Source organism: Lithobates pipiens, unplaced genomic scaffold, assembly GCF_037356315.1.
Source record: "Lithobates pipiens isolate NorthernLeopardFrog02 unplaced genomic scaffold, aLitPip1_a1.2 Scaffold_99, whole genome shotgun sequence".
Taxonomy (NCBI): Eukaryota; Metazoa; Chordata; class Amphibia; order Anura; family Ranidae; genus Lithobates; species Lithobates pipiens.
The window spans coordinates 68440-94752 of record NW_027507922.1 but is presented as its reverse complement, the minus strand read 5'-3'; the positions used below and the strand labels follow the sequence as shown (position 1 = coordinate 94752).

General features: G+C 50.7%; 2 pseudogenes; both read right to left on the bottom strand.

The window, feature by feature from the left end:
* The window catches only part of LOC143973783 (uncharacterized), a 39164-nt pseudogene extending 16171 nt beyond the window's left edge, over positions 1-22993 (bottom strand).
* Positions 17228-17318, bottom strand: LOC143973786 (U2 spliceosomal RNA; annotated as a pseudogene).
* Positions 22994-26313: the final 3320 nt, after the last annotated feature.

Sequence of the window (26313 nt, the reverse complement as noted above, 5' to 3'; positions counted from 1 at the left end):
TGTATCTACCCTTTATTGCTGGTGTTCTCTAATACAGGCATCTGCAGGAGTTAGTGGGTGTTGTGTGCCTCCAGCACAGCACAGTATACACCTGTATCTACCCTTTATTGCTGGTGTTCTCTAATACAGGCATCTGCAGGAATTAAAGTGGGTGTTGTGTGCCTCTGGCACAGTATACACCTGTATCTTCCCTTTATTGCTGGGGTTCTCTAATGCAGGCATCTGCGGGAGTTAGTGGGTGTTGTGTGCCTCTAGCACAACACAGTGTACACCTGTATCTACCCTTTATTGCTGGTGTTCTCTAATACAGGCATCTGCAGGAGTTAGTGGGTGTTGTGTGCCTCCAGCACAGCACAGTATACACCTGTATCTACCCTTTATTGCTGGTGTTCTCTAATACAGGCATCTGCAGGAGTTAAAGTGGGTGTTGTGTGCCTCTAGCACAGTATACACCTGTAGCTACCCTTTATTGCTGGTGTTCTCTAATATAGGCATCTGCAGGAGTTAGTGGGTGTTGTGTTCCTCCAGCACAGCACAGTATATACCTGTATCTACCCTTTATTGCTGGTGTTCTCTAATACAGTCATCTGCAGGAGTTAATTTGGGTGTTGTGTGCCTCCAGCACAGTATACACCTGTAGCTACCCTTTATTGCTTGTGTTCTCTAATACAAGCATATGCAGGAGTTAGTGGGCGTTGTGTGCCTCCAGCACAGCACAGTATACACCTGTATCTACCCTTTATTGCTTGTGTTCTCTAATACAGGCATCTGCAGGAGTTAGTGGGCGTTGTGTGCCTCTAGCACAACACAGTGTACACCTGTATCTACCCTTTATTGCTGGTGTTCTCTAATACAGGCATCTGCAGGAGTTAGTGGGTGTTGTGTGCCTCCAGCACAGCACAGTATACACCTGTATCTACCCTTTATTGCTGGTGTTCTCTAATACAGGCATCTGCAGGAGTTAGTGGGTGTTGTGTGCCTCCAGCACAGCACAGTATACACCTGTATCTACCCTTTATTGCTGGTGTTCTCTAATACAGGCATCTGCAGGAGTTAAAGTGGGTGTTGTGTGCCTCTGGCACAGTATACACCTGTATCTTCCCTTTATTGCTGGGGTTCTCTAAAGCAGGCATCTGCTGGAGTTAGTGGGTGTTGTGTGCCTCTAGCACAACACAGTGTACACCTGTATATACCCTTTATTGCTGGTGTTCTCTAATACAGGCATCTGCAGGAGTTAAAGTGGATGTTGTGTGCCTCTAGCACAGTATACACCTGTAGCTACCCTTTATTGCTGGTGTTCTCTAATATAGGCATCTGCAGGAGTTAGTGGGTGTTGTGGGCCTCCAGTAAAGCACAGTATACACCTGTATCTACCCTTTATTGCTGGTGTTCTCTAATACAGGCATCTGCAGGAGTTAAAGTGGGTGTTGTGTGCCTCCAGCACAGTATACACCTGTAGCTACCCTTTATTGCTGGTGTTCTCTAATACAGGCATCTTCAGGAGTTAGTGGGTGTTGTGTGCCTCCAGCACAGTATACACCTGTATCTACCCTTTTTTGCTGGTGTTCTCTAATACAGGCATCTGCAGCCTTTACAGTGGGTGTTGTGTGCCTCCAGCACAATATACACTACCCAATTGCTGGTTTTCCTATCTCCCTGAAGGCCATTACTATGTCTGGAAGGCCAACAAGGAGAGGCAGACAGGCATGAGCCAATAAAAGAGGGCAAGCAGGCTCTGTGTCTAGAGAAAACAGTGCTGGTCGTGGACGCAGTGCATCGTCATCAGCACGTGGCCATGGGACACGCTTGTCCTTATTTTCGGCAGTTGGACATGTTGAGCCGCATCATGCTGAAGACTTGGTAGAGTGGATGACCAAGCCCTCCTCATCCTCTCTCACCCAGGCTCAGGGTACTAGCAAAGCAGCTGCCAACGCATCCTCTTCCCTCGTCTCAATGTCATCAGTCACTCCTTCCCTAGACCCACCATGTCCTCCTGAGGAGTCCCCCAAACTGTTTGAGCACAGTGTTGGGTTCATGCTCCAGGAGGATGCCCAGCATTTTGAAGGCTCTGATGATGATACCCAGCTAGAGGAAGGCAGTAGCGTGAGTGCAGAGAGAGGGGATGCTCAAGAAGGACAGCAGTCTGGAAGTCATGTTCCACCAGCTGCATCATACTGCCAGGTTTTCTCCAGTGATGAAGAGGGAGCGGATGATGAGGTCACTGACTCCACGTGGGTGCCTGATAGGAGAGAGGAGGAGGCACATCTCCAACTAGGCAGGATGCCCTCCGGGGGCCAGCCTAGGGGCAGCACACCGACTGAATCACACCACAGAGCTCTGCCTGTGCAGGGCGCTGCCTCTGCTTGTTATTCCAAAAGTTCTTTGGTGTGGGCCTTTTTTGAGACCAGTGCATCAGATCGCACATTGCTATTTGCAACATATGTCTCAAGCGTATCTCATGTGGCCAAAATATCAGCCGCTTGGACACCACATGCTTGACCAGACATATGTTGACCTGCCATGCAGCTCGTTGGCAAGCGTACCTTAAAGACCCACACCAAAGAACAAAGCGGACCTCTCCTTGCTCCTCATCAGCTGGGATCTCCACCCCACTAGTACTTCAGTCCTCTCTGAAACCTGCACTGAGAGGAATGAAGGTGTAGAATTAGGTGTGTCACAGCCAAGTACTTGTGGGCACTCTGCTAGCAGTACACCCACGTCCGATTGTAGCAGGCAAATTTCCCTGCCCAAGCTGCTGGACCATTGAAAGAAGTTCACTGCCAGCAATCCACATGCCTAGCTGTTGAATGCTAGCTTGGCTAAATGGCTAGCACTTCAACTGCTGCCTTTTCAGTTGGTAGACTCAGCCCCCTTCCGTGAGTTTGTGCAATGTGCGGTTCCTCAGTGGCAGGTCCCCAAATGCCACTTTTTCTCACGGAAGGCGATTCCGGCTCTCTACCGGCACGTGGAAGGCAATGTCTTTGCCTCGCTGGACAGGGCAGTCAGCGCTAAGGTGCATATTACCGCTGACTCATGGTCCAGCAGGCATGGACAGGGACCTTACCTACCTTTCACGGCTCATTGGGTCACTCTTCTCGCAGCTGGGAAGGATGCAGGATAAGGTGCAGTAGTGTTGGAGGTTGTTCCGCCACCACGCCTCCAAAGTGCTACTGCTGGTTATGACACACCTCTCTCCTCCACCCCCTCCCCTTCTTCTACCTCCATGGCCTTTTCCAGTGCTCTGTCCTCGGAACCAGAGGTGCTCCGTAGGCGTTCAAGGGGCTATGCAAGTATGCAGGCAAAAAGATGACATGCCGTGCTTGCGCTAGTTTGTTTGGGGGACAGGAGCCACACTGGGGCAGATATTTTGTCAGCTCTGCAGGGGCAGGCCAAGAGGTGGTTGACCCCACGCCAGCCTAAGCCAGGAATGGTGGTTTGCGACAATGGCACCAACCTCCTCTCCGCCCTCCGACAGGGACAACTGACTCATGTGCCCTGTGTGGCTCACGTCCTTAACCTGGTGGTGCAGCAGTTCTTGGGCAGGTACCCGGGCTTACAGGATGTCCTGAGGCAGGCCAGGAAAGTCTGTGTGCATTTCTGCCGATCATTTAATGCCTGTGCTCGGCTGGCTGAGCTCCAAAAGGAGTTGAACCTGCCCAAAAACCGCCTTATATGTGACATGCCCACCAGATGGAACTCAACGTTAGCCATGCTGCAGAGGCTGCACATGCAGCAGAGGGCCATCAATGAGTACCTGTGCGACTACAGCACCAGGACAAGGTCAGGGGAGCTCAGTTTTTTCACCACGCCAGTGGGGCATGATCAGGGATGCATGCACTGTATTGTCACCATTTGAGGAGGCCATGAGGATGGTGAGCAGTGACAGTGCATGCATCAGTGACACTGTACCTCTTGTCCACCTGTTGGAGTATACGCTGCGTGGAATAATGGACAGGGCACCTGAGGCAGAACAGAGGCAGGAAGAGGAGGACTTCCTTGCCTCTCAAGGTCCCCTTTATCCAGACAGTGTTCCTGCTGTTTCACCCATCACACAGGAAGAGGACGAGGAGGAGGAGGAGGCTTGCGTCAGCATGGAGGTGGAGCCTTATATGTGACATGCCCACCAGGTGGAACTCTACGTTGGCCATGCTGCAGCGGCTGCACATGCAGCAGAGGGCCATCAATGAGTTCTTGTGCGACTATGGCACCAGGACAGGGTCAGGGGAGCTTGTTTTTTTTTTCACCACGCCAGTGGGGCATGATCAGGGATGCATGCACTGTATTGTCACCATTTGAGGAGGCCAAGAAGATGGTGAGCAGTGACAGTGCATGCATCAGTGACACTGTACCTCTTGTCCACCTCTTGGAGCATACACTGCGTGGAATAATGGACAGGGCACCTGAGGCAGAACAGAGGCAGGAAGAGGAGGACTTCCTTGCCTCTCAAGGCCCCCTTTATCCAGACAGTGTTCCTTCTGTCCCACCAATCACACAGGAAGAGGAGGAGGAGGAGGAGGCTTGTGTCAGCATGGAGGTGGAGCCTGGCACTCATCATCAGCAGCAGCAGTCTTTTAGGGATGATTTACAGTCCCAAGAAACATGTGGACTTGTACGTGGCTGGGAGGAGGTGGCTGCGGATCATGTTGTCCTTAGTGACCCAGAGGACTCCGGACCGAATGCCTCAGCTAACCTACGCTGCATGGTCTTCCTGATCCTGCAAAGCCTGCGGAAAGATCCTCGTATTCTTCGGATCAAGGAGAGGGACCATTACTGGCTGGCCACTCTCCTTGATCCACGGTACAAGGGTAAGGTTGCGGACCTTATCTTGCCACCGCAGAGGGAGCAGAGGATGAGACATCTCCGGGAGGCCTTGCAGAAAGGTCTGTGCAATGTTTTCCCAGAGACTGGGAGGTTACAAACTCCTTGTCCTGGACAACGTTTTGCTGAGACTTCGGTCAGTCAGAGAAGGAGCGATGGAGAAGGTGGCCGTCTGACTGATGCGTTCAGACAATTTTTTACTCCACAGCCCCAAGGTATGATTGGTTCCAGCAACCATCGCCAGCGTCTGATTTACATGGTGCAGGAATACCTAGGGACAAGGTCAGACTTGGACACCTTTCCCACCGAAAATCCTCTGGCTTACTGGGTCTTGAGGATGGATCACTGACCAGAGCTTGCACAGTATGCAATCGAGCTACCAGCCTGTCCTGCATCCAGCATTCTATGGGAACGCACCTTCAGTGCTGCTGGTGCGTCTGTCCACCGCCTCGGTTGATCGACTGACCTTCATAAAGATGAATCAGTTTTGGATCACCACCAGCTACCAAGCACCTGAAGCTGATGTAACCGAATAATTTTTTTTGAAATGTCACATCCCTTCAAGACTGCCTATGCTGATGTTGAGTGACTGTCCTGTTATGTTGACTGACTATCCTCTTCCTCCTCAATGATCCTGCTGAAGATATCTTGGAAGAACACTTTTGGTTCTGGGTGATGCCACCAGCCTAATTTTTCAGCCCCTGTTTAACAAGGGCATGTAATTAAAAATTTTGATGCAATGCTATGCAGCAGGGCTCATTCCTGCACTCCAACTAGAGTATATGGGAGAGGTTGCAGTGTTATGGCACCAGCACCAGTGCCTAAGGCCCAATTGTTCAGCCCTTGTTTATCAGGGGCATGTAATACAAATTTTGATGCAATGCTTTGCAGCAGGGCTTATTCCTGCACTCCAACTAGAGTTGCTATGGGAGCACTCATGTGCGCAGCTCACTACAGAACGGGCTCTGGGAGTCCATAAGACACACAAAGAGCGTCTCCGCCCGCCCCCACTCCCTTCTCACTAGCCACAATTGACAGTAGCAAAAGCCAATGGCACCCACTGCTGTGTCTCAGCCAATTAGGAGGGAGAGACCCAGGAGAGAAATTGCTCTTGTGTACATTCCTGGATAGAGATGGGTCTCGGGTAAGTATTGGGGGAGTCTGGGGTTGATGCTGCACACAGAAGGTACATAGAATGCATGTAGGTAAAAAAACCTTCAGCCTTTACAACCATTTTTAACCATTTTCCAGTCTCCCTTACCGGACTATATTCCACCCATTTGTTCTCTCCTTCTTCATAGTAATATTTTTTTTGTAATTCCTTTATTGAATGCAAGAAAAAAAAAACAGGCACATGGACAACAGTGATATAACAGACATAGTTCCAAAACAAAAACATCCTAGTATCCTAATAGCACCTGGGTGGGAGATATAGAGACCATCCCAGATTTAAGCTTAAACATAACCTGAAAGCATTCCTGGACAGGGGGCAAATTTCCCTCTACGACCTCTGACACCAATAGGCAATGTGAACCCACCCAGCATGCAGTATAGTGAGATGCACAAAATGTTGTCATTTTATAAAGAAAGGGAAGAGGAGGGAGATGGGCGATGGGCCGGGCCCCAGGCGGGCAGAGCTTACACTAATAAAAACTAGTCATTTCCGGAGAGGCCCACAACCCACCTTGTCCTACATAGATTAGCCGGTAAAATCAACTGTGAAGGAAAAAGGATTGAATAGGTGGAGAAATAGAGGGGAAGGGGTTGTTGAAAAAGGGGGACTACAAGGGTGGACAAGTGGAAGGGGGGTCAGAGAGAAAGGGAGAGAAACCAGAACAGAGAGACAGAACAAGTATAGGAGACTTCAGGCAGACTGCAGCAAAGGAACCTGACACAAAAGAAAAAAGAGCGGAGTAAAGACCGTGGGCGTCATCCGGCTGCAGGGGGGGGGGGGGGCAAGGGGGCCCAGGAACCAAAGAAAAGAGACCCTCTCTCAACGGGCATCCATAGCAACCTCCCGGAGATAAGCCTCAGTGTAAGTAAAATGTTGCCATGGTCTCCAGGTCTCACGGAAGGCCTCCTCCCCATTATGAAGCGTCGCTGTGAGGTCTGCCATATCTCTTAATTCGTTCACTTTAGAGAACCATAGAGACTTAGCCGGCGGGTTCTCCGATCTCCAGCACAAAGGGATGCAGGCCTTCGCCGCATTCAGCAATTGAATAGTCAAAGAGTTCCTATACTTCTTAATGGACCGCTCCGACAGGTGCAGCAGACAGGCCGCAGGGTTCCCTTCCAGGGAGACACCCGTCAGACGACCGATCGTGTTGGTCACCTCACGCCAAAAGGGGACCAGCTTGGGACAGGCCCAAAAGACATGCAACATGGTTCCCTCCGCCTCCCCACAACGCCAGCAACAATCAGGCACCTGAGGGAAGATGCGGTGAAGAACGGATGGGACCCTATACCACCTGGTTGTGATTTTGTAGCACGTCTCCTGGACTCGTGTGGCCATAGAGGACTTCTGCGCAAAATGGAGAATTTTCTGCTGTTGCTCTGGAGTAAATCGAGTGCCGAGCTCCGCCTCCCACTTAGCCACGAATGGTGGGACATACCCCTCAGCTGGATGGATCAATGCAGAGTAAAAAAACGAGAGGCAGTGCCGCACCGGTTCCCCCCGATGGCAGATCCGCTCTAACTCCGTGAGGGGGCGGGAGATGCCCGGCGTCCGCAAACAGTTACGCAAGAAATTCCGCAATTGAAGGCCGCTCCAGAAGTCCAGTGGCGGGTCCACTGCCCGTGTCCCCGCCTCCGGAGTGAGCCGACCATCTGGACCAATAAAGTCACACAACCGCCGCCTTTCGCCCGTCTGTAGACGATGGAAGCAGGGACTCTGGAAGCCCGGAAGAAAATCCGGGTTGCCCAGGACCGGCACCATAGGGGAGGGCACCGGGGACACCGACGAGCTCCGAAAGGCCTCCCTCGCCACCCGCAGGGTACCGCCCAATGTGGGGTGATCTAGTATAGCCCTTGGTAGGGGCGTTGATAGCCATGGCCTGCTCCCGATCGTGCCCCCAGAGTCCTCCCCCTCCATGGTCACCCAATACTTCGCCCCGCATGACAGTGCCAATCCACCAACCTGGTCAGGTGAACTGCCCTGTAATATGCTTTCACATCCGGAAGACCAACTCCACCCCTGTGCTTAGGCACGTGCAGAAGTTGTAATCTAAGACGTGGTTTCCGGTGTGACCAGATAAAAGCACGGAACAGGGAATCTATCCGCTTGAAAAAGGTGGGAGGGAGGTAAATGGGCAACGCCTGTAACAGATACAGAATTTTCGGCAACAGAGTCATCTCAAGGGCACTGCACCGGCCAAACCACGTCAGCGTAAGTGAATGCCAATGCAGGAGATCTGCCCTTAAGCGATCCACCAAGGGCACAAAATTGGCTGAGTAGAGGGTCGCCGGGTCGGGGGTAACATCTACTCCGAGGTAGCGGATATGATCCGTAGCCCACCGCAGCGGGTATGTCCCCCGCAGACGCCGAACCACCTCCCCCCCCCCACGGTGATGTTAAGGATGGAGGATTTAGTTAAATTGATTTGAAATAAAGAGAGGGAACCATACTCCGCCAGAGAGGATAGCAGGGTAGGCAGTGACGTAAGAGGGTCCGTTAAAAAGAAAATCAAGTCGCCCGCAAATGCGGCCACCTTGTGAGTGCCCGACGCCTTAGCATATCCAGCAATGTCCGTATTTGACCGAATATGGCACAGAAGGGGTTCAAGAGACAGAATAAAAATCAGTGGGGACAGGGGACAACCCTGGCGGGTACCATTCTTAATAGAGAAGTAGGGAGACCTCGTTTCATTGACCTTAACCGCCGCAGTGGGGCCTGAATAGAGGGACAAAACCCAGTGGAGCATGGAGTGGCGCAGTCCAATGTGCTCCAGGGTCGCTCGGATAAACGACCAGTCCACGCGGTCAAAAGCCTTTTCCGCGTCAGTTGACAGCAAGAGAAGGGCTCGCCTAGAGATTCTGGCCGCGTGGATCAAGTTGAGGACTCTGATAGTGTTGTCCCGGGGTTCACGCCCCGGGACGAACCCAGCCTGGTCCCTGTGGATAAGGCTAGGGACGTGCGGGAGCAACCTGTTCGCTAAAATTCTGGCAAAGAGCTTCAGGTCCGCATTTAATAGTGCAATCGGTCGGTAGTTTCCACAGCACAGTGGATCCTTCCCCTCCTTCGGGATGAGGGAGATATGAGCCCTGAGGGAGTCCACCGGAAAGGAATTGCCCTCGGTGAGGGAGTTGAGGGCAGCAACCAGGGGCTTCCCCAGTATCCCAAAGAAGGTCTTATAGTATGTCGGCGTGAAACCATCGGGGCCCGGAGCCTTCCTAGGCTTCGACGCCGCCAGTGCCGCCCCCAGCTCCTCGACCGAAATGGGTTCCTCCAACTCATCCTGCACCTCCACAGGGAGGGAGGGCATACCCGAAGCAGCCAAATACGACCGAGGGGCCAAGCCCTCCACATCGTGGGAGTCAGGAGCAGGCGGCCCTTTCAGGTTATAGAGGCCTTCATAATAGGCCTGGAACTCGGCCGCTATTTCCTCTGACGAGCTCAGTTTCTGACCAGACGCCGACTTAATATGGGGAATGTAAGTCTGGGTGCGCGGACCCCGCAAGGCCCTTGCCAGCAGGGACCCAGGTTTGTTGGAGTACTCAAACATAGTCCGCCGGGCCCAAGCCAGCTTTTGTTTAGTCTTCTGAAAGAGAAGAGCGCGCAGTTCTTCACGGGCCTTCAGAAGGTCCTGAAGAACAGCCTGTGCCAAGTGCGCCTTGTGCTGGGTCTCCAGCCTCCGGATCGTGGCCAGGAGTTCCTCTGTGCGCTGCATCCTCTCCCGCTTAAGACGGGCCCCTACCTTCATCAGCACGCCCCTAATCACCACCTTATGTGCCTCCCAAACAGTAAGGGGGTTAGCCACCGAGGCCCCATTAATAGAGAAGTATTCTCGCAACGCAGTCTGGATCTCCAATCGAGTATCCTCTGACTGGAGCAAGGCCTCATTGAGTTTCCACGATGGCGGGGGGCGCGACATCACTCCCAACTGAAGGGTTAGGTGGACCGGCGCATGATCAGAGAACGAGATAACGTCGATGGAGGTGGACAGCACCGCGGACAGATCCCTATGCGAAACCAACAAATAGTCCAACCGAGAGTACGTATGATGCACCTGCGAAAAGAAAGTATAGTCTCTGGTTTGCGCGTGCAGCAACCGCCATGGATCAACCAGGCGCAGTGCCTGGAGATCCATTTTCAGCCGCCTCAAGCGCGCGTACGACAAGTGGGAGGCCCCCCTAGAGACATCGAGAGCTGGGTCCATGGCAAAGTTAAGGTCCCCGCCAGAGACCAGCAGCCCTTCTGCAAACTCCAGCAACTCAGGGATAAGACTCTGCAAGAACTGCACCTGGTCAGTGTTCGGGAAGTACACGTTGGCAAAGGTAACCTGTCTACCAAAAACTGTCCCCCTGAGAAAGATAAAACGGCCCTGTGTGTCCGTCCGCTGCGCCTCGAACGACCATGGAACAGATTTAGCCACTAAAATACTCACCCCCTTTGATTTGGAGATCGGAGAAACACTGTGATAAGCCCGGGGGAAGGCCCCATTGGTAAGTCGGGGTGTGCAACCTGCGCAAAAATGCGTCTCTTGCAAAAATGCCACTTGCGTCCCACTTTTACGCAGATTCGTCAACAGCTGTGATCGCTTCTCCGGGGTGTTGAGGCCCCGCACATTGAGAGAGGTAACCTTAAGGAGACCCATCCCACCGGACTGGAGACCAACGGCAAGGGAGCACACAGATACCTGACCCACAGGCCCCCCCCCCCCCCCACAGCACGGGAGCAACCCACAGAAACACTGGAAGAGAGTGGGCGGAAACTACAGGGGGGGAGGGAAAAGAAAACACAAAAAGGGGGGGGAAGAGAGGAGAAAGGGATCACCGGGAGAGGGGGAAGAAAAAGAGTGGGGGAAGAAGGGGCAAGAGAGAGAGGGACCGGAGAGGAGGGGAGGAAGGAGAGTCGGCGGTGATCGCTACTCAAACTTGTAGCCCTTCGATAGGGCACACTAGGTGTCCTCACCAGGGCCTACCCTAATGGGGGGGGGGAAGAATGCTGAGATTCCCGATGACGTGCAATCGAGAAACAGTAAAGAGACAAAGCTCAGTAACATTGGAGATGCAGGAGACCAGCCAGTGAGCACAAAAATCAGGGAAAATACATAACAAACATAACATTAATATATGCAAACATAACAGCTGTCAATAGGAGCATAACATATCATAACATAACCGGCCACCCAAGGCACTGTCCCAGGTTCCCTTACAGGGACTGGAGACAGTGAGACAAGTACAGCCCAAACAGTGCAGAGAAGTTCTCCTCGTGGTCAGCATTCCGGGGCTGATCGGTGAGTCCACGCCCACGGCAGTATAGGTAGGGTGGGTGACTCCTAAAACTCTGATCAGCTACAATTGCAATCGGGGGAGGGGGGGCAAGAGGGGGCGGAGGGAGGGACCAGCGCCCCAAAACCTGCCGGGGGAGGCCCGAGAATGGTAGGGTGACTGAGAGCACCATGGAGGAACCAGGGGCACACCAACTACCGGCCAACAGTGGGAGAGGGAAAGATCACAGGGTCTCTAACTACGCCGTGGGCGGGTGGACCCATCCATCTCCCCGCAAAACACCCCCCCCACCGAAGGTACAGCCCCCCCACACCCCCCCCGCAAACCCCCCCCAAACACAGAGGAGCAATCTCACCCCCAGGCAAACAGCAACAGGAGATACGTGTGAAAGGACAGGTAATATAAAATACAATACAATAATATCCCACAGTTCATGTCTTATAGAGCCATGGGCAAAAATGAACGAACTGAGGAGAACAGTGGCAATGATAGAAGAGTTCGGCTGCTTACCCAACCCCGGACAGGGGTAGGATCAGTCCTCAGGAGCCAGCGGATGCCGTCTAGAGTCCTCTCTGCTGGGTGCACGGGAGCGGGGACGACGTACCCGCTGCGGTCTTGGCAAAGGTGGTCCGAGCGCCTCCTGGGAGAGCAGATAGTCAAACCAATTCGGAACCGGAACGGCTGGCTTGCCAAGAAACTCGAAGAGGGACGGCAACTGATCAGGTGATCGAAGAGAAAATTCTGCTCCCCTCCTGCGGACGTTTAGATGAAAGGGGTGGCCCCATCGGTAGGTGGCTTCAGCCGTTCGGATCACATCAAGAAGGCTCTTGTTTGCCTGGAGACGTCTGGGTAGATCCTAATGAGAGCTCCATCAAAGTCAATAGGGCCCTTTTCCCATGCGAGACGTAGGATGTCTTCCTTTACAGTAAAAAAGTGCACTCTGCATAGGACATCGCGGGGCAGATCCGCTGCTCCTGGGTCCCTGGAGGCTGACGGGGCCACTCTGGGGCCTGGAATCCGGTGAACCCGGTCTAGCTCTAAGTCAGAACCTGGGGGCTTCCCGAGGACCTGGTTCAGCAGGGCCACCACTGTAGCACGCAGGTCAGGTCCCATGGTCGCCTCCGGGATGCCCCGGAGGCGCAAATTGTTCCTCCGGCTTCTGTTTTCGCCATCATCTACACGGAGTTGCATCTCAATCAGGTGTCGCTGCAGGGCCTGCTGTCCACACTCAAGGGCAGCCAAACGGTTCTCTGAGGAAGAGCTGGAGGCCTCCAGGGCGGTAACCCGTTCGTCAACAGTGTCCACTTGCTGGCGCAGGTCGTGAAGTTCGCGAGACAGGGCACTGACTATGGAAGCTGCCATCTCCTGCAGGTCCTGCTTGGACGGCAGGCCTGCCACTAAGTCCCGCCAAGAACCCTCCGCTCCAACCCCCGCGTCCCCGCCACCTGTTAAACTGCAGGGAATGTCCATGTTTGGAGAGGCCGGTGAGGCAGGGGCGGGGACCAGAGGAGATGATCGTTCTGCTGGGGGTGGGTCCGGACGGGATGTAGCTGCCCCCGCTGCGCCACCAATTCCCAGCGTAGTGGAACCTTGAGAGGAGGAAAGACGTTGAGGCGCCATCTTGGTCGGTGTGGCCGGGGAGGCGAGCCCGTGCTGGCGAAGAAAGTAATTGCCAATGCCGTGTCCTGACGGTGTCCCCGAACCCCGCCGGTGTCTGCGCGCTCCTGGCATGTATTTTCACTGCGTCTGGCGAATCTACGGCCGGTTCACTGGCTAGCTCCTGCAGAGCTCCAATCAGATGGTCCTTACATGTCCATCCTTACGTCTCGTCCCCCAGGACGGCTACCAAGCAGGGCAAAGTCACTGTAGGAGGCCGGACCGGCCTCGGAGCACTCCCGCGGGCAGCTGGCCTCAGGAAAGGCCCGGGATCCTCAGGCCTTACTAGGCCGCACCAGGCCGGAGCCTGCCGCGTCTTCCCCGTGCGATGTACGGGCCCAAAACCACCCCCGGAGCGTTCCCTGGCAGTAGATGTGTGGCCAAGGAGGGTGGATGGCAGTCTCTTACCTGCCCGAGCGGCCCGATGTAGCGCGGCCGGGAGGCCTCCGGGATGCAAGATGGCGGCGGCGGTGCCGATTCTCCCCGAGGATCCGCGGGAGGTCGCCGTCCAAGGATCCCCGCAATAGCCACCTGGAGGGTTGCAGGATGGAGTCCCGGACCCGATGGTGTGGGTCCCGGGCGAAGATCGTGCAGCGGAGGTGCGGATGGCGACGGATGCCGAATCTCCCCGAGGATCTGCGGGAGGTCGCCGTCCAAGTATCCCCGCAATAGCCACCTGGGGGGATGCGGGATGGAGTCCCGGACCCGATGGTGTGGGTCCCGGGTGAAAATTTTTCAGCGGAGGTGCGGATGGCGGCGGATTGCTCCGTGGATCTCAGGAGCCAGCCTCAGACACGTCCGCCGCCATGCACGTCAGGCCTTCATAGTAATATTTGTAGTTAGTGTGGAACTCGGTGGTGGGACAGGCTGAGGTAGAGAGACGTCGGATACGATCAAACACTTGGCTCTCTTGGATGGACATGGTGGTGACGTCAATTAGAATTGGCATTTCAAACCCATTGCTAGGAGAAAGAAGATCAGCGTGAGATTGACAAGAGAGCAGACAAAAATGAAATCAAAGTAAAAAGTAGATGTGATCCCAATCGTATAATCATATAAAAGCTATAAAACTGAAATTTAATCTGCTTCTTTTTTTGCCTTCCGTGCTTTCATTCCCCTCCCTCAATGAGCAAATTTTTATTTTTTTTATTTTAGGCCCATTGATGTCACGTAAAGACTGTGCATCATCCCAACAAGGACACAGGCCGCAATAAAATATTTTTTTTTGTTCATCTTCTATGCCCCTATTGAATGACCCTCACTTTCTGTCCCACTGATGGTGGTCAATAAGTCAGGAAGTGAAGGTAAATCTCCCCAGTAGTATACGCAAACAGCATTAAAAAGAAATTGCAAGCAGTCTGGCCTCTATCATAGGAGGATGTAGCTGAGGGCCGGTGCTTCCACGAGAAAAAATAGGCAGCCGCCTAGGGCGCACTGCTTCCTAGGGTGCCCGGACACTGGTGTTCCTACTCTCTTCTCTCTGCAGCAAGCAACTAAGTCTCAGCATCAGCAGGCAGCCGCCGCTCCATTCACACATAGTGTCAGAGGCGCAGCAGAGGACTGTGTCTGGGTCCCGACTCCTAAATGAATGGAAGCCAGCAAACATTCATTGATGGGTGTTGGTGAGGCTGCATTGATGGGTGTTGGTGAGGCTGCATTGATGGGCGCTGGCGAGACTGCATTTGATGGGCACTGGTGAGGCTGCATTTGATGAACACTGTTGAGGCTGCATTGAGGGGCGCTGGTAGGCTGCATTTGATGTGTGTTGGTGAGGCTGCATTTGATGGAAACTGGTGAGGCTGCATTGAGGGGCGCTGGCAGGCTGCATTAAGGGGTGCTGGTGAGGCTGCATTTTATGGACACTGGTGATGCTGAATTGAGGGGCGCTGGTAGGCTGCATTTGATGTGTGCTGGTGAGGCTGCATTTGATGGACACTGGTGAGACTGCATTGAGGAACGCTGGTAGGCTGCATTTGATGGACGCTGGTGAGGCTGAATTGAGGGGTGCTGGTGAGGCTGCATTTGATGGGCACTGGTGAGGCTGAATTTGATGGGCACTTCATTAAAAAGGTAGGGTATACATGGGCAGGTCAAAGAGAGTGGAGTCAGGGGTGGAGCCAGTGGGGGGGGGGGGGGGCGGCAAAATTAGGTTTTCGATTAGGGTGCCAAAAATTCTTGCACCAGCCCTGGATGTAGCTCACGGAAAGGGAGAACAGGGCGCTAACAATATGCTGGGCTGGAAGGGTTAAGTGGCCACGCCTTTGTTCCCTATTAATTGTAGTCCCCTCCCACCAGATGACATCTGTGGAATACAAATACGCCCCCCCCAAGCCTTTAGCCTGGGCTGGTAGTAAAAATATAGCAGCGGGAAAGGGAAGGGGGTAATTGTCCATTCCTACAGGAAAAAAATGAGGGGTTATTTCAATATGAGTGACTCAAAAGATAAGGCAGCAGCAAAGAGGGCTTCCACAGAGGAGATTGAGAAGTACGGTAGAGGTCGTCTATGGAAGAGGCCACAAGCACAAACTAATGCAAGAGCCAAGTGGTTTTTCCACCACCACACAAAAGGTCCAGGTGGTTGCCCTAAAGGCAGTACAAAGAAAGGCAGCAATGAGACCTCAAATAGTAAGAAATCTAAAAGTGGGAAAACCAGTGGTATAAACGAAATTGCTAAGAAACAAGGAGAGGAGGATGAGGAGGAAGAAAAAGAGGGGGCACAGCAGAGTCATCAGAAGACCAGAGACCTCAATAATAAGGCAAAAGCCTACTATGTGAATATGAATAGTGTAACAATACAAACGATTCTATTGTATCTCCAACCAAATGGAAAAAATAAACCAAAATGCATAAACAAATAATGTAAAAAACCCTTAAAGCGGGAGTCCGCCGGGAGTTCCGCCGTTTTTTTTTTTTTTTAAAAGCCAGCAGCTACAAATACTGCAGCTGCTGACTTTTAAAATAGTGACACTTACCCACCCAGCACGCCCGCGATGTCAGCACCCGAAGCCGATCTCTCAATCGTCTCTCGGGTGCTGCCGCCGCCATCTTGGGTATGGGAATCAGGAAGTGGTCATTTCCCGGTTCCCTACTGCGCATGCGCGAGTCGCGCTGCGCAATAAGGATGGTCCCCGCTGTCTCTGGGATCCGTGTGTTTCCCAGCAGGCAGCGGGGGACTTTCGGAAAGGGGCGTAGATTCTGCGGAAAGGGGCGTACCTTCTGCAAAATTTACGCCGGAAGTGGGTGCAGATTTTTTTTTTCTATTGAAAAAGCCCATGGCGTGCAAACACACCCAAAAAACTTCCACCCGGTGCATAAAAAAAGTGCACACACATAAAGAGTGACACACTAAAAAGTGCAGACGGGTGTCTGATGTCCTCCAAAAGAAGGACCATACCCTGATCCCCCGGAGCGTTAGGCTCCAGACAGGGACTGAGGTACCAGACTCAACATGTGGGCCCCGGACAAAACCGGAAGCCCTCCTTTCCCCGGGAGGACTGCCGAAACAGAACCTCCTAGGTACTTGGTACTGTGGGGGCTTCCCCGAAGGAAGACCCCCCCTCATGGAGATTGGACCAAGCCAAAAGGCCTATGTCCGCTCTCCCAGAGACTTTCAGGATTGGTCCGAGGACCGACACCCTACTCATCAAACGTGCAGTGACAAACAGTGACAATACATACAATCAAAAAAAAGTGAGGAAAGGGATAGTGAAGGAGTGAGTGAAAAAGGTGGCCATTGTGTAATACAATGACCGGCCCTCCGGCCAGGAATCAAAAATTCCTCTGGTCCTAGCCAAAAGGCCGGGCCCTAGAGGCAGGTGTAAAAAAGCGTGTATCTGGTGACGTGACCTAGGTGCCTAAATCAAAGTGCAGGACACACAGTGAAAGAAGGCACCCCTGGACTGCCACTCCAGGGGCACATCACCATGGGCTTTCTCACAGAAGCGTCCCTGGCCCCCAACCCAGACCACAACAGCCCCCACCCTAGTCAGGAAGGTATGGAGATCCAGGAGCTTAGTGAGACCCGGATACTTCAGGTCGCACATCACTCCCCCTAATTATATTCGGGACGTACTGGCCGCTCCCCCCCCCCCTCTAGAGGGGAACAAACGTTCCAATCCCGAAAGACTGACCGGAGCTAAAGCTGCCACAATCCAGGCCAAAAGGCCAGGGTCCCCTCCCCTGGCTTCGACCAAGCGGTTCTCCGTCCCCATCAGAAGGCTTCCCTTTCGGCTACGAACGGCTCCAGGTCACCTTTACACCAGCAGGCTTTGCATAGCAACCGCCAACCCTGCTCCACCTCGCCGTAGAGACAGGGACGGAAGCAAGCGCCACCTCCCGGTAACTGATAAGAACAGATACTACACTTGATCTTAGCCAAAAGGCCGAGAAGTGGGTGCAGATAATGTATCCAGCCTTTTATACCTGAAAATGGTGATCCAGACGATCAATAAAGTATTCCTTTGGAGTGGGGGACAATCACATACCTAGATGCTCATTGTGACCCTCTGTATTGGGGGGGGTCATTAATTTCTGGTAAGAAGTGAATTCAGACATATGGTGGTGGATTGAATATTGTTCATCTATGGAGGATTTTGCGTAATCTATTACAGCAGGACTTTTTTTCTGTTCATCAATTTTTCTGTTTATCAATTTTTTTATAGAGACTTTTTTGTGTTTCACGGGGTGTTTTCCCAATTGAATTAATTAAAACACGCTGTTTGTATCACTCTTCACTTAGGTGGTCTCCTGCCCACTTAAGGGTAGGATAGAAAGAATTTTACATTATTTGTTTATGCATTTTGGTTTATTTTTTCCATTTGGTTGGAGATACAATAGAATCGTTTGTATTGTTACACTATTCATATTCACATAGTAGGCTTTTGCCTTGTTATATAGTGCACTTTAGCGCAGCTTATTTTCTTTTTTATGCAACACTGTACCCAAATCGATCTTATCATTTTGTTCACACAGATAGAGCTTTCTTTTGTGGAAATTTGATCACTGTTTTATTTTTTTATCATATAAAGGAAAAAAGACCAAAGATCTTGAAAAAAAAAAAAGGATATTTTCTACATTCTGTTATAAAACATATCCAATAAAATAAAAACATCTAATTTATTTATACATTAAGGCAAAAATGTATTCTGTTACATGTTTTTGGTAAAAAAAAAAAAAAATCACAATAAGTGTATACTGCAGGGGTGGCCAACCCGTGGCTCTCGAGCCGCATGCGGCTCTTTGCCCATTTCCATGTGGCTCTTAGACCCCATTCACACCTGAGCGTTTTGTAGCTTGAAGCCTGAAGCTACAAAACGCTGGAGGGGAAAAAATGTATTCTCAATGGAGATGGTTCACATCTCCACTCCATGTCGCCTGAAGCCAAACGCCTGACGCTCAGACAAGTTCCGTACCCTTTTTTGTCGCTCGAATTGAGCAGATTTGGGCGTTTTTCTTCTTTTAACATTGACCTTTTGCCCTGCACAAAAAACGAATCGCGGTAAAAAACGCAGCAAAATCGCGTGATTTTCTGCTTGAAAACGCTACGCTCTGTGTGTGCTGCATGCTTTCTGTGATGTTTTTTTGAAGAATTTACTGCTAGTTCAGGCTAGAAGACCCATTAACTGTTTATTGTTATCCTGACCAGTTCACTGTTTGTAAAGCCGCGTACACACGGGCGGACTGTATGGCCTACTTAGTCCGTCATACAATCCGACGGACAGTCCGTCATACTTTCGAATGAACGGACTTGACCACACACGGATGCACAAACAGTCCGTCGAAAGCTTGTGCGATGACGTGTACAGCACGTACGACGGGACTAGAAATAGGAAGTCCAATACACAGCAATGCACCCTTCCGCCGTGTAAATCCTTTCTGAGCATGCGCCATTCTTAGTCCGTCGAACTAGCCTACTGACGAGCGGATTGTCCGCTGAAACCAAAGTATGACGGACAGAATTTCGAAAAATCCGAAATACTTAGTACGCCAGACTGCACGCTGAAAAAGTCCGCTGAAGCCCACACACGAGCGGACTGTCCGCTGAAATGTGTTTCGACGGACTAAGTAGGCCATACAGTCCGCCCGTGTGTACGCGGCATAAGACAATTTGTATTTTGGAAATTAGATGAGCTGCTGTCTTCTGTCACATGGATGTACTTTCAAAGGAAGATTACTGACTTGATGAAAATGACTGGCCTGTGGTCTTTGTAGTGTTAAAACAGTGTGTGACATTTACAATAAATCCAGCTGAGCAAAAGTATGTGTGTATGAGGAAGGGATGGGGTGATGTTCATGTGTGCCCATGCGTATGATGTGGCTCTCTGCGGTAACTCGGTAAAAAATGTGGCTCTTGGTCTTTGTCTGGTTGGCCACCCCTGGTATACTGTATTGTCAAAAATATTGGGATGCCTGCCTTTACACGCATATGAACTTTAATGGCGTCCGTAGGGTTCAAAATTGAGTTGGCCCACCCTTTGCAGCTATAACAGTTTCAACTCTTCTGGGAAGGCTGTCCACAAGGTTTAGGAGTGTGTCTATGGGAATGTTTGGCCATTCTTCCAGAAGCGTATTTTTGAGTTCAGACACTAATGTGGACAAGAAGGCCTGGCTCGCAGTCTCCTCTCTAATTCACCCCAAAGGTGTTCTATCAGGTTGAAGTTAGGACTCTGTGCAGGCCAGTCAAGTTGCTCCACCCCAAACTCGCTCATCCATGTCTTTATGGACTTTGCTTTGTGCACTGGTGCGCAGTCATGTTGAAACAGGAAGGGGCCATCCCCAAACCGTTCCCACAAAGTTGGGAGCATGAAATAGTCCAAAATGGCTTGGTATGCTGACATACTTTAAGAGTTCCCTTCACTGGAACAAAGGGGCCAAGGCCAACCCTTGAAAAACAACCCCAACCCATAATCCCCCCCTCCACCAAATGTATGTTAGAAATCATGGGACTCCACAATTTCTAACAGCAGACCTGGTGCCTGTACCTGCTGCCTACTCGCAATATATTTACTGTGTGTGGTCGGAAGGTAGTTAAACTGAATTGGCAAGGACAGTCTCAAATGCATGATGTGTTATGCCCATTAGTCTGTGTTTGTGTTTCTTGTTTTTAAATTGTAGTCATCTCAACGGTTTAAGGCCGGGTTCACACTGATCCAACATGGACAAGCGCCCTCCTCCTGGACAATACCAGGTCACATGCCCTCAACATTGTTGGGTGCCAAAAATGTGTCAATAATAAATAAAACCAGTACACAAGGTCCTTTATTAAAGTAGCTCCAATGTGTCTCTCCCTCCGATTAATTATCCTTCCAGTTCTTCTCTCTCCGGTGATGTCTTCATCCTCCAGGTCTTCTCACTGCACTGATGTCTTCTTCCTCTGATTCTTCCCCCAGTTCTTTCTTGCTGCACTGATGTCTTCTTCCATTGGTTCTTCCTCCTGGTTCTTCTCTCTCCGCTGTCTTCTTCCTCTGCGGTTCTTCCTCCAGTTCTTCTCCCAACACTAGCTCCCGCTGTAGTGTTAGCTCCGCCGTGTGCCATTACTTACATAGCCATGGGATGTGGCCATCCGTTGATGGCATCTTGTGACCCCACCTCTTGTGACATCACTGCCCCATCATGGGAAGTCACAAGAGGTGGGACCATCTGATTACGTCACCAGGTGGCCATGCCCCATGGCTATATAAGTAATGGTACATACTGGAGGAAGAACCAGCAGAGGAAGAAGACTGCGGAGAGAGAAGCACCAGAGGTAAAAACAGCGGAAGAAGACAGCAGCGCAGCGAGAAGAACTAAAGGATGAAGACATGATCGGAGGGAGAAGACACGTTGGAGTTACTTTAATAAAGGACTTTGTCAAAAACCTGTGTACTGGTTTGATTTATTTCTGACACTTTTTTTTTTGGGGTGAATGAGTAGGGGTACTATGTACCCCATACTCTTTCACATAGGGTGAGAGGGCCAGGATATGGGGGAGCCCTTGTTAAAGGGGCTTTCAGATTCCAATAAGCCACCCGCACGTAGACCCCCACAACCACCACCCAAGGTTGGAAAGGTTTGTATTTAAGGGTCCTTTCACACGGGGCGGATCAGTTCTGATCCGCCCCGTGGATGTCCGTTTGCTCAGCGGGGATCACTCCGCCGATCCCCGCTGAGCAGGGAGATGACAGCTCCGTCTCTGCACACTGCGCAGGGACGGACCTGTCACAGCGCCGCTCTCCCCTATGGGAGATCGGATGATGACGGACCGCAGTGCCCGTCGTCACCCGATCCGATCCGCAGACGGATGGAAAAATAGCTTTTTCCTCCGTCACACTTTTTCGGATCGGAGCGGGTCGGATGTCAGCGGACATGTCACCGCTGACATCCAACGCTCCATAGAGCTCTATGGAGCACCCGTTCAGGTCCGCCTGAAAAACTGACAGGCGGGCCTGAACGGATCGTCAGTGTGAAAGGGGCCTAAGGCTGGTGGACTTTAATGGTGCTGTAACAATTACGATACACGTATATAAACAAATATTGTTTTATTGAATTTACATCAACAAATTTAAAACAAACAAATTTAAGAGAGCAGCTCTGTCTATCTAAACAGAAGAGGTGCAACTGAAAGAGGTGGTAATTCCAGTTGACCAAATCTCAATTATGCTGACAAGCTCGACATGTTTTGCGGAAATTCACTGCTTCTTCAGGAACTTTTGTTTGCATAATAATGTATTAAAGGAACAGAGACAGCGTATAATGCAAACGAAAGCTCCTGAAGAAGCGGTGGATTTCCACATAACATGTCGAGCATGTCAGCATAATTGAGATTTGGTCAACCTCACTCAGTCAGCCTCAAATACAAACCTTTCCATTTTGATAGGATGTATGTACTCCCTTTTTACTGCTTATACATTGTCACTGTATCTAAACACCACCCAGGGTTTTTCAGGAAGAGCCCTTGTCCCCATCCACATGGGGGCACGGTGCTTTGGGGGTGGGTGCGGTGCGCAAAGCACCCCTGCCCCAAAACACCCACCACCCCATGTTGAGGGCATGTGGCCTGGTAGGGTACAGGAAGGTGGGACGCTCGCTCCTCCTCCTCCTCCTTTCCTGACCTGCCGGGCTGGATGCTCAGATATGGGTCTAAAATCGATTTTGGTGTGGGCCACACGCAATTTTTTTTTTTTATTTTGGCGTGGGGTTTCCCCTCAAGATCCATACTAGACCCAAAGGGCCTTGTATGGAATTGGAGAGGAGGGGCTGAACAACGTTTTTTTAATTTAATTTTAGCGTGATGTCCCCCTTTAAGATCCTCAGCGCACAAGTCGTTTGCCAAAGTCAGATAAGTTAGGATGATGATCTGACTTCAATGATATTGAATGGGCTGAAGTTGGACCAAAGAAGTGCAGGAATCTTTTTTTAACGTCGGACCGACTTGTGTCAGACCAGTTAAGACGGCTCTCGTAGGGAACCATTCATTTATACACGTCATGTGCTCCCAAAGTCGGAGCGTATGTTGTACCAGTGTAAAGACTATCAGTATTTTAAAAAGGCTTTTGGCACAAATACTTGAGATCTGGATAAGAAAACACTGTACCTAAGTTCATTACGTAGAATTGACAATAAAGTTTGCAGTATTAATGTAAAAATGTATTGCTTTTCTTTGCTTCTCCTACTTACTGGTGGAATCCGGTGACTTGGCACGTAGCTGGGTCACTGTATAGCCTCTCCAGGACCAGTTGAGCTCCTAGGTCAATGTTAAACCAACCCACTGTGGCTTTATACCTCAGCTGCCATACATAGGGCCATGCAGTGTGGTGCTTTGGGCACAACAAACCCTGAAAGCTTTGACCAATCAAAAAGTTTGAACATATATCTATGTCATCGTCTAGGTGGATATTGTAGTTATTATAATTTAATGGCACCAGTTCTCCATTATACAGTGTGTGACCTCACTGGGCAAGTTAACTGTTCTAAAAGTATTCTCAGTGCAAAATTCCAATTTTTCTAAAGCTATTTCTTCTTCTATGGGATCAAGTCCAATGATCTCTTCTGATGATGATATCTTCCTCCTCTTCCCTTTAATTAGATCCATGTCCCATTGAACAGCTGGCGGCCTACTTTGGAACTACTATTTATTCTGAGTTAAATATATAGAGGGTGATGCATCCTCTTGATTGTATATTGATACATATCCAAGAAACTTTTCTGGAAATGTTGTGGTGAGCTAGTTGCATAGAGCGTTTCTTTTTAATGCTCCTAAGTTTGGTGGGGTAGCTCTTTAAGGGCAGAGGGGTTGTCCTTTGGCTCTATCACAATCACTTTTAGCGGATACCATTTATCCAGAAACCTTTGCTAGCAAGCTTGGACACAGTGGATGTGACAATGAGCATCTGGTATGGCTCTTTCCACTTGAGAAGATGAGTTCTTGGGGTTCTGTTTTTTTTTCTACCATAACTCAGTCTTCAGGCTGAAGTCCATGCGTCTTTGGATCAGCTGCAGGGTCTTGCTGGGTGAGCTTTGATTTCTGTGAAAAAGAAAAAGACTTTGGTCAATTTGGTAACATAAGTGATTAGTTGGTCTTGGCCTTTTTGTAACAAACATTATTTTCTTCACTAAGGGAATCTTATGAAAAAGGGGACTAATAAGAAAATAGACCTTGTTTAGTGATGGGGAGCAGGGATGGACCAAACACCTCCCGTTCAGTTCGCAGAAGAACTTCAAACAGGGCAAGTGTTCTCACCCGAACAGCGAACCCAAATGAAGTACCCATTTTGAAGGCTTATATGCAACTAATAGGCCATAAAAAAGGTATGGGGGTCTGGGTACTGCCCTGGGGGACATGTATGAATACATTTTTTTTTATAAAAAAAACGGAAAATTTATGTCAAATACTTACCGTAATTTTCCTTTCCTGATGGACTCCATGGCAGCCTACGTGTGGGGTTTAGTCCCGCCTCCATTACCCTATAGGACGACACTCCCATAAATCTTTGCTCCCTGCCACAGGCTGTGTTCGGTAACTATCCTACTCCAGCCATTTGGGAGGGAACTCCTGCTGCCATGGAGTCCATCAGGAAAGGAAAATTACGGTAAGTATTTGACATAAATTTTCAGTTTTCCTGACAGACTCCATGGCAGCCTACGTGTGGGAAATAACTCGCCAAGACACACCCGGGTGGGCAAGAAATGCTGCTTAACAAAGATTTATTTGACACCGTCAACTGACAAAACTTTAACTCCAAAATCAACTGAGGATAAAGCCGCTGGCTCAACACAATAATGAGACATAAAGGTGTGAATGGAAGACCATGAGGCTGCCCTGCAAATCACGTCAGGAGCCACATGGCGAGAAGTTGCCCACGAGGTAGAAAGACTTCTGGTCGAATGTGCCGTCACCGCCTGAGGAGGAGCCAAGCCCTTTTCTCTGTATGCCCACTGGATCGCTTGAACTATCCATGCTGCAATTGCCCTGACTGATGCTCTAGTGCCCTTGTTCTTCCCACAGAACAGAACGAACAGGAAGTCCGACTGTCGGAACAGAGCTGTAGCTTCCAAGTAGAGCTTTAAAGAGCGTCCAACGTCAAGAGGATGAATATCTGAGGAATCCGAGGATCTGAATAAGGGTAGAGAGATTTCTTGATTATCATGAAAAACCGAAGTGACCTTAGGGTTTGACCCCAACATTGGAACTAGGACCACTCTGTCCGGAAAAAAGGTTAGGAAAGGCTCCTTGACTCCCAGAGCTTGAATTTCCGAAACTCGTTTCGCTGAGGTGACCGCCACCAGGAACGCGGTTTTCAAGGTAAGTTCTCGGATGGAGAGATCCTTACTGAGCAGAGAAAAGAAGTCCAAGACTAGGGGTAGATCCCATTTAGGGAACCTGGGTTTTCTTTGGGGTCTCAATCTTACAGCACCCTTAAAGAACTGCTGAATAAGAGCGTGGCTGGCCCACTGAACCCCTGTAAAAGCAGAAATAGCTGAAACTTGAACCCGAAGGGAGCTAACTGATAACGGTAAGTCCAGACCTGATTGCAGGAACCCCAACACATCATGAACTGTGGGTGAAACATAGGAACTGGTTCTGGAGGACATATAATAAACGAACTTGGCCCCGATTCGTTCATACACTTTATTAGTGCTTCTTCTCCTTGCACTTAGGAGAGTGGGGATGGCTTCCTTAGGACACCCTAGAGCTTCCAGCCTTCCCCTCTCAAGAACCAGACCTTCAACCGGAGCTGAGCCGGACATGGATGGAGAACCGACCCTTGGGAGAGAAGGTCCCGCCTGGACGGAAGAGGAACCCGGTCCCGAAAGCTGAGCAGGGACAGGAGAGGAAACCAGGGCCTGTTGGGCCAGTACGGAATTATTGCCAATACTTCTACTCCTTCCCATCTGAGTCTCTTCAGAAATTGGAAGATGATTGGTGTTGGAGGGAAGGCATATGCCTTGTGGAATCGCCATTGTTCTGTTAGGGCATCTATCCCGTAGGCCTGCGGATCCTTGAACCTTGAATAGAACCTTGTTAGCTTCTTGTTGAAACGAGAGGCGAATAGATCCACTTCTGGAGACATTCCCAGGGATAGAACCCACTGGAACACTTCTTCGTGAAGGGTCCACTCGTTGTTGTCCAAGTGGACTCGTGAAAGAAAGTCCGCCTGGACATTGAGGACTCCGGGTACATAGGCTGCTGTTAGGTTGGACAGATTCCTCTGGGCCCAACGCATTATTGGATCCACTTCCTTCAGCAAAGACCGACTTCTGGTGCCCCCTTGCTTCCTCACATATGCGACCGCAGTCGTATTGTCCAGCCTGAGGACTACGGATGCACCCACTATCAGATGCGGAAATGCCAACAGCGCTAGGAAGGCTGCTCGTAGTTCCAACACATTCGACACTATTCCCCGAGAGGGAAAGTCCCAAATGCCCTGAGCCACATCCGACAGACAATGTGCCCCCCAGCCTTTGTTGCTGGCATCTGATGTCACTGAGATCCATTTGATTGGCAGAAGAGAATGACAATTCAGTAGATTCTCCCGACGAAGCCACCAAAGGAGGGAACCTCTCATGGTCTGAGTAACTTCGATGGACTGGGCCTTCTCTCCCGACCATTGACGGAGAAACCCCACCTGAAAGGGGCGCATCCTCCATTGTGCCCACTTCACCATCGGTATAGTAGACACCATGGTGCCAATGATCTTTAGGCAATGAAGAGCACTGAGACGAGATGAGGAGAGAGCTAGGTGGATCCTGTCTCGTATTACTGCAATCTTCTCCTCGGGTAGAGAGATGGTACCTCTTGCCGTGTTGAACAGAGCGCCGAGGAACACGAGAGACTGTGTAGGAACCAACTGGCTCTTCTCTAAATTTAGGAGCCAACCGAATTCTTTGAGGGTTGCAATGACTTGATCCCTG